Source organism: Anarhichas minor, unplaced genomic scaffold (assembly GCF_050575085.1).
Source record: "Anarhichas minor isolate MPS153535 unplaced genomic scaffold, ASM5057508v1 ptg000061l, whole genome shotgun sequence".
Taxonomy (NCBI): Eukaryota; Metazoa; Chordata; class Actinopteri; order Perciformes; family Anarhichadidae; genus Anarhichas; species Anarhichas minor.
In genome coordinates this window covers 67,827-78,625 of record NW_027466507.1, presented here as the reverse complement: position 1 = coordinate 78,625, position 10,799 = coordinate 67,827, and positions in this window count along the sequence as shown.

Genomic DNA, 10,799 nt, shown 5'->3' with positions numbered 1-10,799 from the left:
TCTCTTTGTAGTTGTTTTGGGTTTCTGTGAAATCTCTTCGTAGTTGTTTTGGGTTTCTTTGAAGTCTCTTCGTAGTTGTTTTGTAGATTTGTGCGTCTCTTTGTAGTTGTTTTGGGTTTCTGTGAAGTCTCTTCGTAGTTGTTTTGGGTTTCTTTGAAGTCTCTTCGTAGTTTCTTTGAAGTGTCCTCGTAGTTGTTTTGGGTTTCTGTGAAGGCTCTTCGTAGTTGTTTTGGGTTTCTGTGAAGTCTCTTTGTAGTTGTTTTGGGTTTCTTTGAAGTCTCTTCGTAGTTGTTTTGGGTTTCTGTGAAGTCTCTTCGTAGTTGTTTTGGGTTTCTGTGAAGTCTCTTCGTAGTTGTTTTAGGTTTCTGTGAAGTCTCTCCGTTGTTGTTTTGGGTTTCTGTGAAGTCTCTTCGTAGTTGTTTTGGGTTTCTGTGAAGTCTCTTCGTAGTTGTTTTGGGTTTCTGTGAAGTCTCTTCGTAGTTGTTTTAGGTTTCTGTGAAGTCTCTTCGTAGTTGTTTTGGGTTTCTTTGAAGTCTCTTCGTAGTTGTTTTGGGTTTCTTTGAAGTCTCTCCGTAGTTGTTTTGGGTTTCTGTGAAGGCTCTTCGTAGTTGTTTTGGGTTTCTGTGAAGTCTCTTCGTAGTTGTTTTGGGTTTCTGTGAAGTCTCTTCGTAGTTTCTTTGAAGTCTCTTCTTAGTTGTTTTGGGTTTCTTTGAAGTCTCTTCGTAGTTGTTTTGGGTTTCTGTGAAGTCTCTTCGTAGTTGTTTTGGGTTTCTTTGAAGTCTCTTTGTAGTTTTGTAGATTTTTGCGTCTCTTTGTAGTTGTTTTGGGTTTCTGTGAAGTCTCTTCGTAGTTGTTTTGGGTTTCTTTGAAGTCTCTTCGTAGTTGTTTTGTAGATTTGTGCGTCTCTTTGTAGTTGTTTTGGGTTTCTGTTTAGTCTCTTCGTAGTTGTTTTGGGTTTCTGTGAAGTCTCTTCGTAGTTGTTTTGTAGATTTTTGCGTCTCTTTGTAGTTGTTTTGGGTTTCTGTGAAATCTCTTCGTAGTTGTTTTGGGTTTCTTTGAAGTCTCTTCGTAGTTGTTTTGTAGATTTGTGCGTCTCTTTGTAGTTGTTTTGGGTTTCTGTGAAGTCTCTTCATAGTTGTTTTGGGTTTCTTTGAAGTCTCTTCGTAGTTGCTTTGGGTTTCTTTGAAGTCTCCTCGTAGTTGTTTTGGGTTTCTGTGAAGGCTCTTCGTAGTTGTTTTGGGTTTCTTTGAAGTCTCTTTGTAGGTTTGTAGATTTTTGCGTCTCTTTGTAGTTGTTTTGGGTTTCTGTGAAGTCTCTTCGTAGTTGTTTTGGGTTTCTTTGAAGTCTCTTCGTAGTTGTTTTGTAGATTTGTGCGTCTCTTTGTAGTTGTTTTGGGTTTCTGTTTAGTCTCTTCGTAGTTGTTTTGGGTTTCTGTGAAGTCTCTTCGTAGTTGTTTTGTAGATTTGTGCGTCTCTTTGTAGTTGTTTTGGGTTTCTGTGAAGTCTCTTCGTAGTTGCTTTGGGTTTCTTTGAAGTCTCTTTGTAGTTTTGTAGATTTTTGCGTCTCTTTGTAGTTGTTTTGGGTTTCTGTGAAATCTCTTCGTAGTTGTTTTGGGTTTCTTTGAAGTCTCTTCGTAGTTGCTTTGGGTTTCTTTGAAGTGTCCTCGTAGTTGTTTTGGGTTTCTGTGAAGGCTCTTCGTAGTTGTTTTGGGTTTCTGTGAAGTCTCTTTGTAGTTGTTTTGGGTTTCTTTGAAGTCTCTTCGTAGTTGTTTTGGGTTTCTGTGAAGTCTCTTCGTAGTTGTTTTGGGTTTCTGTGAAGTCTCTTCGTAGTTGTTTTAGGTTTCTGTGAAGTCTCTCCGTTGCTGTTTTGGGTTTCTGTGAAGTCTCTTCGTAGTTGTTTTGGGTTTCTGTGAAGTCTCTTCGTAGTTGTTTTGGGTTTCTGTGAAGTCTCTTCGTAGTTGTTTTAGGTTTCTGTGAAGTCTCTTCGTAGTTGTTTTGGGTTTCTTTGAAGTCTCTTCGTAGTTGTTTTGGGTTTCTTTGAAGTCTCTCCGTAGTTGTTTTGGGTTTCTGTGAAGGCTCTTCGTAGTTGTTTTGGGTTTCTGTGAAGTCTCTTCGTAGTTGTTTTGGGTTTCTGTGAAGTCTCTTCGTAGTTTCTTTGAAGTCTCTTCTTAGTTGTTTTGGGTTTCTTTGAAGTCTCTTCGTAGTTGTTTTGGGTTTCTGTGAAGTCTCTTCGTAGTTGTTTTGGGTTTCTTTGAAGTCTCTTTGTAGTTTTGTAGATTTTTGCGTCTCTTTGTAGTTGTTTTGGGTTTCTGTGAAGTCTCTTCGTAGTTGTTTTGGGTTTCTTTGAAGTCTCTTCGTAGTTGTTTTGTAGATTTGTGCGTCTCTTTGTAGTTGTTTTGGGTTTCTGTTTAGTCTCTTCGTAGTTGTTTTGGGTTTCTGTGAAGTCTCTTCGTAGTTGTTTTGTAGATTTGTGCGTCTCTTTGTAGTTGTTTTGGGTTTCTGTGAAGTCTCTTCGTAGTTGCTTTGGGTTTCTTTGAAGTCTCTTCGTAGTTGTTTTGGGTTTCTGTGAAGTCTCTTCGTAGTTGTTTTGGGTTTCTTTGAAGTCTCTTCGTAGTTGTTTTGGGTTTCTGTGAAGTCTCTTCGTAGTTGTTTTGGGTTTCTGTGAAGTCTCTTCGTAGTTTCTTTGAAGTCTCTTCTTAGTTGTTTTGGGTTTCTTTGAAGTCTCTTCGTAGTTGTTTTGGGTTTCTGTGAAGTCTCTTCGTAGTTGTTTTGGGTTTCTTTGAAGTCTCTTCGTAGTTGTTTTGTAGATTTGTGCGTCTCTTTGTAGTTGTTTTGAGTTTCTGTTTAGTCTCTTCGTAGTTGTTTTGGGTTTCTGTGAAGACTCTTCGTAGTTGTTTTGTAGATTTGTGCGTCTCTTTGTAGTTGTTTTGGGTTTCTGTGAAGTCTCTTCGTAGTTGCTTTGGGTTTCTTTGAAGTCTCTTTGTAGTTTTGTAGATTTTTGCGTCTCTTTGTAGTTGTTTTGGGTTTCTGTGAAATCTCTTCGTAGTTATTTTGGGTTTCTTTGAAGTCTCTTCGTAGTTGTTTTGTAGATTTGTGCGTCTCTTTGTAGTTGTTTTGGGTTTCTGTGAAGGCTCTTCGTAGTTGTTTTGGGTTTCTGTGAAGTCTCTTCGTAGTTGTTTTGGGTTTCTTTGAAGTCTCTTCGTAGTTGTTTTGGGTTTCTGTGAAGTCTCTTCGTAGTTGTTTTGGGTTTCTTTGAAGTCTCTTTGTAGGTTTGTAGATTTTTGCGTCTCTTTGTAGTTGTTTTGGGTTTCTGTGAAGTCTCTTCGTAGTTGTTTTGGGTTTCTTTGAAGTCTCTTCGTAGTTGTTTTGTAGATTTGTGCGTCTCTTTGTAGTTGTTTTGGGTTTCTGTTTAGTCTCTTCGTAGTTGTTTTGGGTTTCTGTGAAGTCTCTTCGTAGTTGTTTTGTAGATTTGTGCGTCTCTTTGTAGTTGTTTTGGGTTTCTGTGAAGTCTCTTCGTAGTTGCTTTGAAGTCTCTTCTTAGTTGTTTTGGGTTTCTTTGAAGTCTCTTCGTAGTTGTTTTGGGTTTCTGTGAAGTCTCTTCGTAGTTGTTTTGGGTTTCTTTGAAGTCTCTTTGTAGGTTTGTAGATTTTTGCGTCTCTTTGTAGTTGTTTTGGGTTTCTGTGAAGTCTCTTCGTAGTTGTTTTGGGTTTCTTTGAAGTCTCTTCGTAGTTGTTTTGTAGATTTGTGCGTCTCTTTGTAGTTGTTTTGGGTTTCTGTTTAGTCTCTTCGTAGTTGTTTTGGGTTTCTGTGAAGTCTCTTCGTAGTTGTTTTGTAGATTTGTGCGTCTCTTTGTAGTTGTTTTGGGTTTCTGTGAAGTCTCTTCGTAGTTGCTTTGGGTTTCTTTGAAGTCTCTTTGTAGTTTTGTAGATTTTTGCGTCTCTTTGTAGTTGTTTTGGGTTTCTGTGAAATCTCTTCGTAGTTGTTTTGGGTTTCTTTGAAGTCTCTTCGTAGTTGTTTTGTAGATTTGTGCGTCTCTTTGTAGTTGTTTTGGGTTTCTGTGAAGTCTCTTCGTAGTTGTTTTGGGTTTCTTTGAAGTCTCTTCGTAGTTGCTTTGGGTTTCTTTGAAGTGTCCTCGTAGTTGTTTTGGGTTTCTGTGAAGGCTCTTCGTAGTTGTTTTGGGTTTCTGTGAAGTCTCTTTGTAGTTGTTTTGGGTTTCTTTGAAGTCTCTTCGTAGTTGTTTTGGGTTTCTGTGAAGTCTCTTCGTAGTTGTTTTGGGTTTCTGTGAAGTCTCTTCGTAGTTGTTTTAGGTTTCTGTGAAGTCTCTCCGTTGTTGTTTTGGGTTTCTGTGAAGTCTCTTCGTAGTTGTTTTGGGTTTCTGTGAAGTCTCTTCGTAGTTGTTTTGGGTTTCTGTGAAGTCTCTTCGTAGTTGTTTTAGGTTTCTGTGAAGTCTCTTCGTAGTTGTTTTGGGTTTCTTTGAAGTCTCTTCGTAGTTGTTTTGGGTTTCTTTGAAGTCTCTCCGTAGTTGTTTTGGGTTTCTGTGAAGGCTCTTCGTAGTTGTTTTGGGTTTCTGTGAAGTCTCTTCGTAGTTGTTTTGGGTTTCTGTGAAGTCTCTTCGTAGTTTCTTTGAAGTCTCTTCTTAGTTGTTTTGGGTTTCTTTGAAGTCTCTTCGTAGTTGTTTTGGGTTTCTGTGAAGTCTCTTCGTAGTTGTTTTGGGTTTCTTTGAAGTCTCTTTGTAGTTTTGTAGATTTTTGCGTCTCTTTGTAGTTGTTTTGGGTTTCTGTGAAGTCTCTTCGTAGTTGTTTTGGGTTTCTTTGAAGTCTCTTCGTAGTTGTTTTGTAGATTTGTGCGTCTCTTTGTAGTTGTTTTGGGTTTCTGTTTAGTCTCTTCGTAGTTGTTTTGGGTTTCTGTGAAGTCTCTTCGTAGTTGTTTTGTAGATTTGTGCGTCTCTTTGTAGTTGTTTTGGGTTTCTGTGAAGTCTCTTCGTAGTTGCTTTGGGTTTCTTTGAAGTCTCTTTGTAGTTTTGTAGATTTTTGCGTCTCTTTGTAGTTGTTTTGGGTTTCTGTGAAATCTCTTCGTAGTTGTTTTGGGTTTCTTTGAAGTCTCTTCGTAGTTGTTTTGTAGATTTGTGCGTCTCTTTGTAGTTGTTTTGGGTTTCTGTGAAGTCTCTTCATAGTTGTTTTGGGTTTCTTTGAAGTCTCTTCGTAGTTGCTTTGGGTTTCTTTGAAGTCTCCTCGTAGTTGTTTTGGGTTTCTGTGAAGGCTCTTCGTAGTTGTTTTGGGTTTCTGTGAAGTCTCTTCGTAGTTGTTTTGGGTTTCTTTGAAGTCTCTTCGTAGTTGTTTTGGGTTTCTGTGAAGTCTCTTCGTAGTTGTTTTGGGTTTCTGTGAAGTCTCTTCGTAGTTGTTTTAGGTTTCTGTGAAGTCTCTCCGTTGTTGTTTTGGGTTTCTGTGAAGTCTCTTCGTAGTTGCTTTGGGTTTCTTTGAAGTCTCTTCGTAGTTGTTTTGGGTTTCTGTGAAGTCTCTTCGTAGTTGTTTTGGGTTTCTGTGAAGTCTCTTCGTAGTTGTTTTAGGTTTCTGTGAAGTCTCTTCGTAGTTGTTTTGGGTTTCTTTGAAGTCTCTTCATAGTTGTTTTGGGTTTCTTTGAAGTCTCTCCGTAGTTGTTTTGGGTTTCTGTGAAGGCTCTTCGTAGTTGTTTTGGGTTTCTGTGAAGTCTCTTCGTAGTTGTTTTGGGTTTCTTTGAAGTCTCTTCGTAGTTGTTTTGGGTTTCTGTGAAGTCTCTTCGTAGTTGTTTTGGGTTTCTGTGAAGTCTCTTCGTAGTTTCTTTGAAGTCTCTTCGTAGTTGTTTGGGGTTTCTGTGAAGTCTCTTCGTAGTTGTTTTGGGTTTCTTTGAAGTCTCTTTGTAGTTTTGTAGATTTTTGCGTCTCTTTGTAGTTGTTTTGGTTTCTGTGAAGTCTCTTCGTAGTTGTTTTGGGTTTCTTTGAAGTCTCTTCGTAGTTGTTTTGTAGATTTGTGCGTCTCTTTGTAGTTGTTTTGGGTTTCTGTGAAGTCTCTTCGTAGTTGCTTTGGGTTTCTTTGAAGTCTCTTCGTAGTTGTTTTGGGTTTCTGTGAAGTCTCTTCGTAGTTGTTTTGGGTTTCTGTGAAGTCTCTTCGTAGTTGTTTTAGGTTTCTGTGAAGTCTCTTCGTAGTTGTTTTGGGTTTCTGTGAAGTCTCTTCGTAGTTGTTTTGGGTTTCTGTGAAGTCTCTTCGTAGTTGTTTTGGGTTTCTTTGAAGTCTCTTCGTAGTTGTTTTGGGTTTCTGTTAAGTCTCTTCGTAGTTGTTTTGGGTTTCTTTGAAGTCTCTTCGTAGTTGTTTTGTAGATTTTTGCGTCTCTTTGTAGTTGTTTTGGGTTTCTGTGAAGTCTCTTCGTAGTTGTTTTGGGTTTCTTTGAAGTCTCTTCGTAGTTGTTTTGGGTTTCTGTTTAGTCTCTTCGTAGTTGTTTTGGGTTTCTGTGAAGTCTCTTCGTAGTTGTTTTGTAGATTTGTGCGTCTCTTTGTAGTTGTTTTGGGTTTCTGTGAAGTCTCTTCGTAGTTGCTTTGGGTTTCTTTGAAGTCTCTTTGTAGTTTTGTAGATTTTTGCGTCTCTTTGTAGTTGTTTTGGGTTTCTGTGAAATCTCTTCGTAGTTGTTTTGGGTTTCTTTGAAGTCTCTTCATAGTTGTTTTGTAGATTTGTGCGTCTCTTTGTAGTTGTTTTGGGTTTCTGTGAAGGCTCTTCGTAGTTGTTTTGGGTTTCTGTGAAGTCTCTTCGTAGTTGTTTTGGGTTTCTTTGAAGTCTCTTCGTAGTTGTTTTGGGTTTCTGTGAAGTCTCTTCGTAGTTGTTTTGGGTTTCTGTGAAGTCTCTTCGTAGTTGTTTTAGGTTTCTGTGAAGTCTCTCCGTTGTTGTTTTGGGTTTCTGTGAAGTCTCTTCGTAGTTGTTTTGGGTTTCTTTGAAGTCTCTTCGTAGTTGCTTTGGGTTTCTTTGAAGTCTCTTCGTAGTTGTTTTGGGTTTCTGTGAAGTCTCTTCGTAGTTGTTTTGGGTTTCTGTGAAGTCTCTTCGTAGTTGTTTTAGGTTTCTGTGAAGTCTGTTCGTAGTTGTTTTGGGTTTCTTTGAAGTCTCTTCGTAGTTGTTTTGGGTTTCTTTGAAGTCTCTCCGTAGTTGTTTTGGGTTTCTGTGAAGGCTCTTCGTAGTTGTTTTGGGTTTCTGTGAAGTCTCTTCGTAGTTGTTTTGGGTTTCTTTGAAGTCTCTTCGTAGTTGTTTTGGGTTTCTGTGAAGTCTCTTCGTAGTTGTTTTGGGTTTCTGTGAAGTCTCTTCGTAGTTTCTTTGAAGTCTCTTCGTAGTTGTTTTGGGTTTCTGTGAAGTCTCTTCGTAGTTGTTTTGGGTTTCTGTGAAGTCTCTTCGTAGTTTCTTTGAAGTCTCTTCGTAGTTGTTTGGGGTTTCTTTCAAGTCTCTTCGTAGTTGTTTTGGGTTTCTCTGAAGTCTCTTCGTAGTTGTTTTGGGTTTCTTTGAAGTCTCTTCGTAGTTGTTTTGTAGATTTTTGCGTCTCTTTGTAGTTGTTTTGGGTTTCTGTGAAGTCTCTTCGTAGTTGTTTTGGGTTTCTGTGAAGTCTCTTCGTAGTTGTTTTGGGTTTCTTTGAAGTCTCTTCGTAGTTGCTTTGGGTTTCTTTGAAGTCTCTTCGTAGTTGTTTTGGGTTTCTGTGAAGTCTCTTCGTAGTTGTTTTGGGTTTCTGTGAAGTCTCTTCGTAGTTGCTTTGGGATTCTTTGAAGTCTCTTCGTAGTTGTTTTGGGTTTCTGTGAAGTCTCTTCGTAGTTGTTTTGGGTTTCTGTGAAGTCTCTTCGTAGTTGTTTTGGGTTTCTTTGAAGTCTCTTCGTAGTTGTTTTGGGTTTCTGTTAAGTCTCTTCGTAGTTGTTTGGGGTTTCTTTGAAGTCTCTTCGTAGTTGTTTTGGGTTTCTGTGAAGTCTCTTCGTAGTTGTTTTGGGTTTCTTTGAAGTCTCTTTGTAGTTTTGTAGATTTTTGCGTCTCTTTGTAGTTGTTTTGGTATCTGTGAAGTCTCTTCGTAGTTGTTTTGGGTTTCTTTGAAGTCTCTTCGTAGTTGTTTTGTAGATTTGTGCGTCTCTTTGTAGTTGTTTTGGGTTTCTGTGAAGTCTCTTCGTAGTTGCTTTGGGTTTCTTTGAAGTCTCTTCGTAGTTGTTTTGGGTTTCTGTGAAGTCTCTTCGTAGTTGTTTTGTAGATTTTTGCGTCTCTTTGTAGTTGTTTTGGGTTTCTGTGAAGTCTCTTCGTAGTTGTTTTGGGTTTCTGTTAAGTCTCTTCGTAGTTATTTTGGGTTTCTGTGAAGTCTCTTCGTAGTTGTTTTGGGTTTCTTTGAAGTCTCTTCGTAGTTGTTTTGGGTTTCTGTTAAGTCTCTTCGTAGTTGTTTTGGGTTTCTTTGAAGTCTCTTCGTAGTTGTTTTGTAGATTTTTGCGTCTCTTTGTAGTTGTTTTGGGTTTCTGTGAAGTCTCTTCGTAGTTGTTTTGGGTTTCTGTGAAGTCTCTTCGTAGTTGTTTTGGGTTTCTTTGAAGTCTCTTCGTAGTTGCTTTGGGTTTCTTTGAAGTCTCTTCGTAGTTGTTTTGGGTTTCTGTGAAGTCTCTTCGTAGTTGTTTTGGGTTTCTGTGAAGTCTCTTCGTAGTTGTTTTGGGTTTCTTTGAAGTCTCTTCGTAGTTGTTTTGGGTTTCTGTGAAGTCTCTTCGTAGTTGTTTTGGGTTTCTGTGAAGTCTCTTCGTAGTTTCTTTGAAGTCTCTTCGTAGTTGTTTTGGGTTTCTGTGAAGTCTCTTCGTAGTTGTTTTGGGTTTCTGTGAAGTCTCTTCGTAGTTTCTTTGAAGTCTCTTCGTAGTTGTTTGGGGTTTCTTTCAAGTCTCTTCGTAGTTGTTTTGGGTTTCTGTGAAGTCTCTTCGTAGTTGTTTTGGGTTTCTTTGAAGTCTCTTCGTAGTTGTTTTGTAGATTTTTGCGTCTCTTTGTAGTTGTTTTGGGTTTCTGTGAAGTCTCTTCGTAGTTGTTTTGGGTTTCTGTGAAGTCTCTTCGTAGTTGTTTTGGGTTTCTTTGAAGTCTCTTCGTAGTTGCTTTGGGTTTCTTTGAAGTCTCTTCGTAGTTGTTTTGGGTTTCTGTGAAGTCTCTTCGTAGTTGTTTTGGGTTTCTGTGAAGTCTCTTCGTAGTTGCTTTGGGATTCTTTGAAGTCTCTTCGTAGTTGTTTTGGGTTTCTGTGAAGTCTCTTCGTAGTTGTTTTGGGTTTCTGTGAAGTCTCTTCGTAGTTGTTTTGGGTTTCTTTGAAGTCTCTTCGTAGTTGTTTTGGGTTTCTGTTAAGTCTCTTCGTAGTTGTTTGGGGTTTCTTTGAAGTCTCTTCGTAGTTGTTTTGGGTTTCTGTGAAGTCTCTTCGTAGTTGTTTTGGGTTTCTTTGAAGTCTCTTTGTAGTTTTGTAGATTTTTGCGTCTCTTTGTAGTTGTTTTGGTATCTGTGAAGTCTCTTCGTAGTTGTTTTGGGTTTCTTTGAAGTCTCTTCGTAGTTGTTTTGTAGATTTGTGCGTCTCTTTGTAGTTGTTTTGGGTTTCTGTGAAGTCTCTTCGTAGTTGCTTTGGGTTTCTTTGAAGTCTCTTCGTAGTTGTTTTGGGTTTCTGTGAAGTCTCTTCGTAGTTGTTTTGTAGATTTTTGCGTCTCTTTGTAGTTGTTTTGGGTTTCTGTGAAGTCTCTTCGTAGTTGTTTTGGGTTTCTGTTAAGTCTCTTCGTAGTTATTTTGGGTTTCTGTGAAGTCTCTTCGTAGTTGTTTTGGGTTTCTTTGAAGTCTCTTCGTAGTTGTTTTGGGTTTCTGTTAAGTCTCTTCGTAGTTGTTTTGGGTTTCTTTGAAGTCTCTTCGTAGTTGTTTTGTAGATTTTTGCGTCTCTTTGTAGTTGTTTTGGGTTTCTGTGAAGTCTCTTCGTAGTTGTTTTGGGTTTCTGTGAAGTCTCTTCGTAGTTGTTTTGGGTTTCTTTGAAGTCTCTTCGTAGTTGCTTTGGGTTTCTTTGAAGTCTCTTCGTAGTTGTTTTGGGTTTCTGTGAAGTCTCTTCGTAGTTGTTTTGGGTTTCTGTGAAGTCTCTTCGTAGTTGCTTTGGGATTCTTTGAAGTCTCTTCGTAGTTGTTTTGGGTTTCTGTGAAGTCTCTTCGTAGTTGTTTTGGGTTTCTGTGAAGTCTCTTCGTAGTTGTTTTGGGTTTCTTTGAAGTCTCTTCGTAGTTGTTTTGGGTTTCTGTTAAGTCTCTTCGTAGTTGTTTTGGGTTTCTTTGAAGTCTCTTCGTAGTTGTTTTGTAGATTTTTGCGTCTCTTTGTAGTTGTTTTGGGTTTCTTTGAAGTCTCTTCGTAGTTGCTTTGGGATTCTTTGAAGTCTCTTCGTAGTTGTTTTGGGTTTCTGTGAAGTCTCTTCGTAGTTGTTTTGGGTTTCTGTGAAGTCTCTTCGTAGTTGTTTTGGGTTTCTTTGAAGTCTCTTCGTAGTTGTTTTGGGTTTCTGTTAAGTCTCTTCGTAGTTGTTTTGGGTTTCTTTGAAGTCTCTTCGTAGTTGTTTTGTAGATTTTTGCGTCTCTTTGTAGTTGTTTTGGGTTTCTGTGAAGTCTCTTCGTAGTTGCTTTGGGATTCTTTGTAGTCTCTTCGTAGTTGTTTTGGGTTTCTGTGAAGTCTCTTCGTAGTTGTTTTGGGTTTCTGTGAAGTCTCTTCGTAGTTGTTTTGGGTTTCTTTGAAGTCTCTTCGTAGTTGCTTTGGGTTTCTTTGAAGTCTCTTCGTAGTTGTTTTGGGTTTC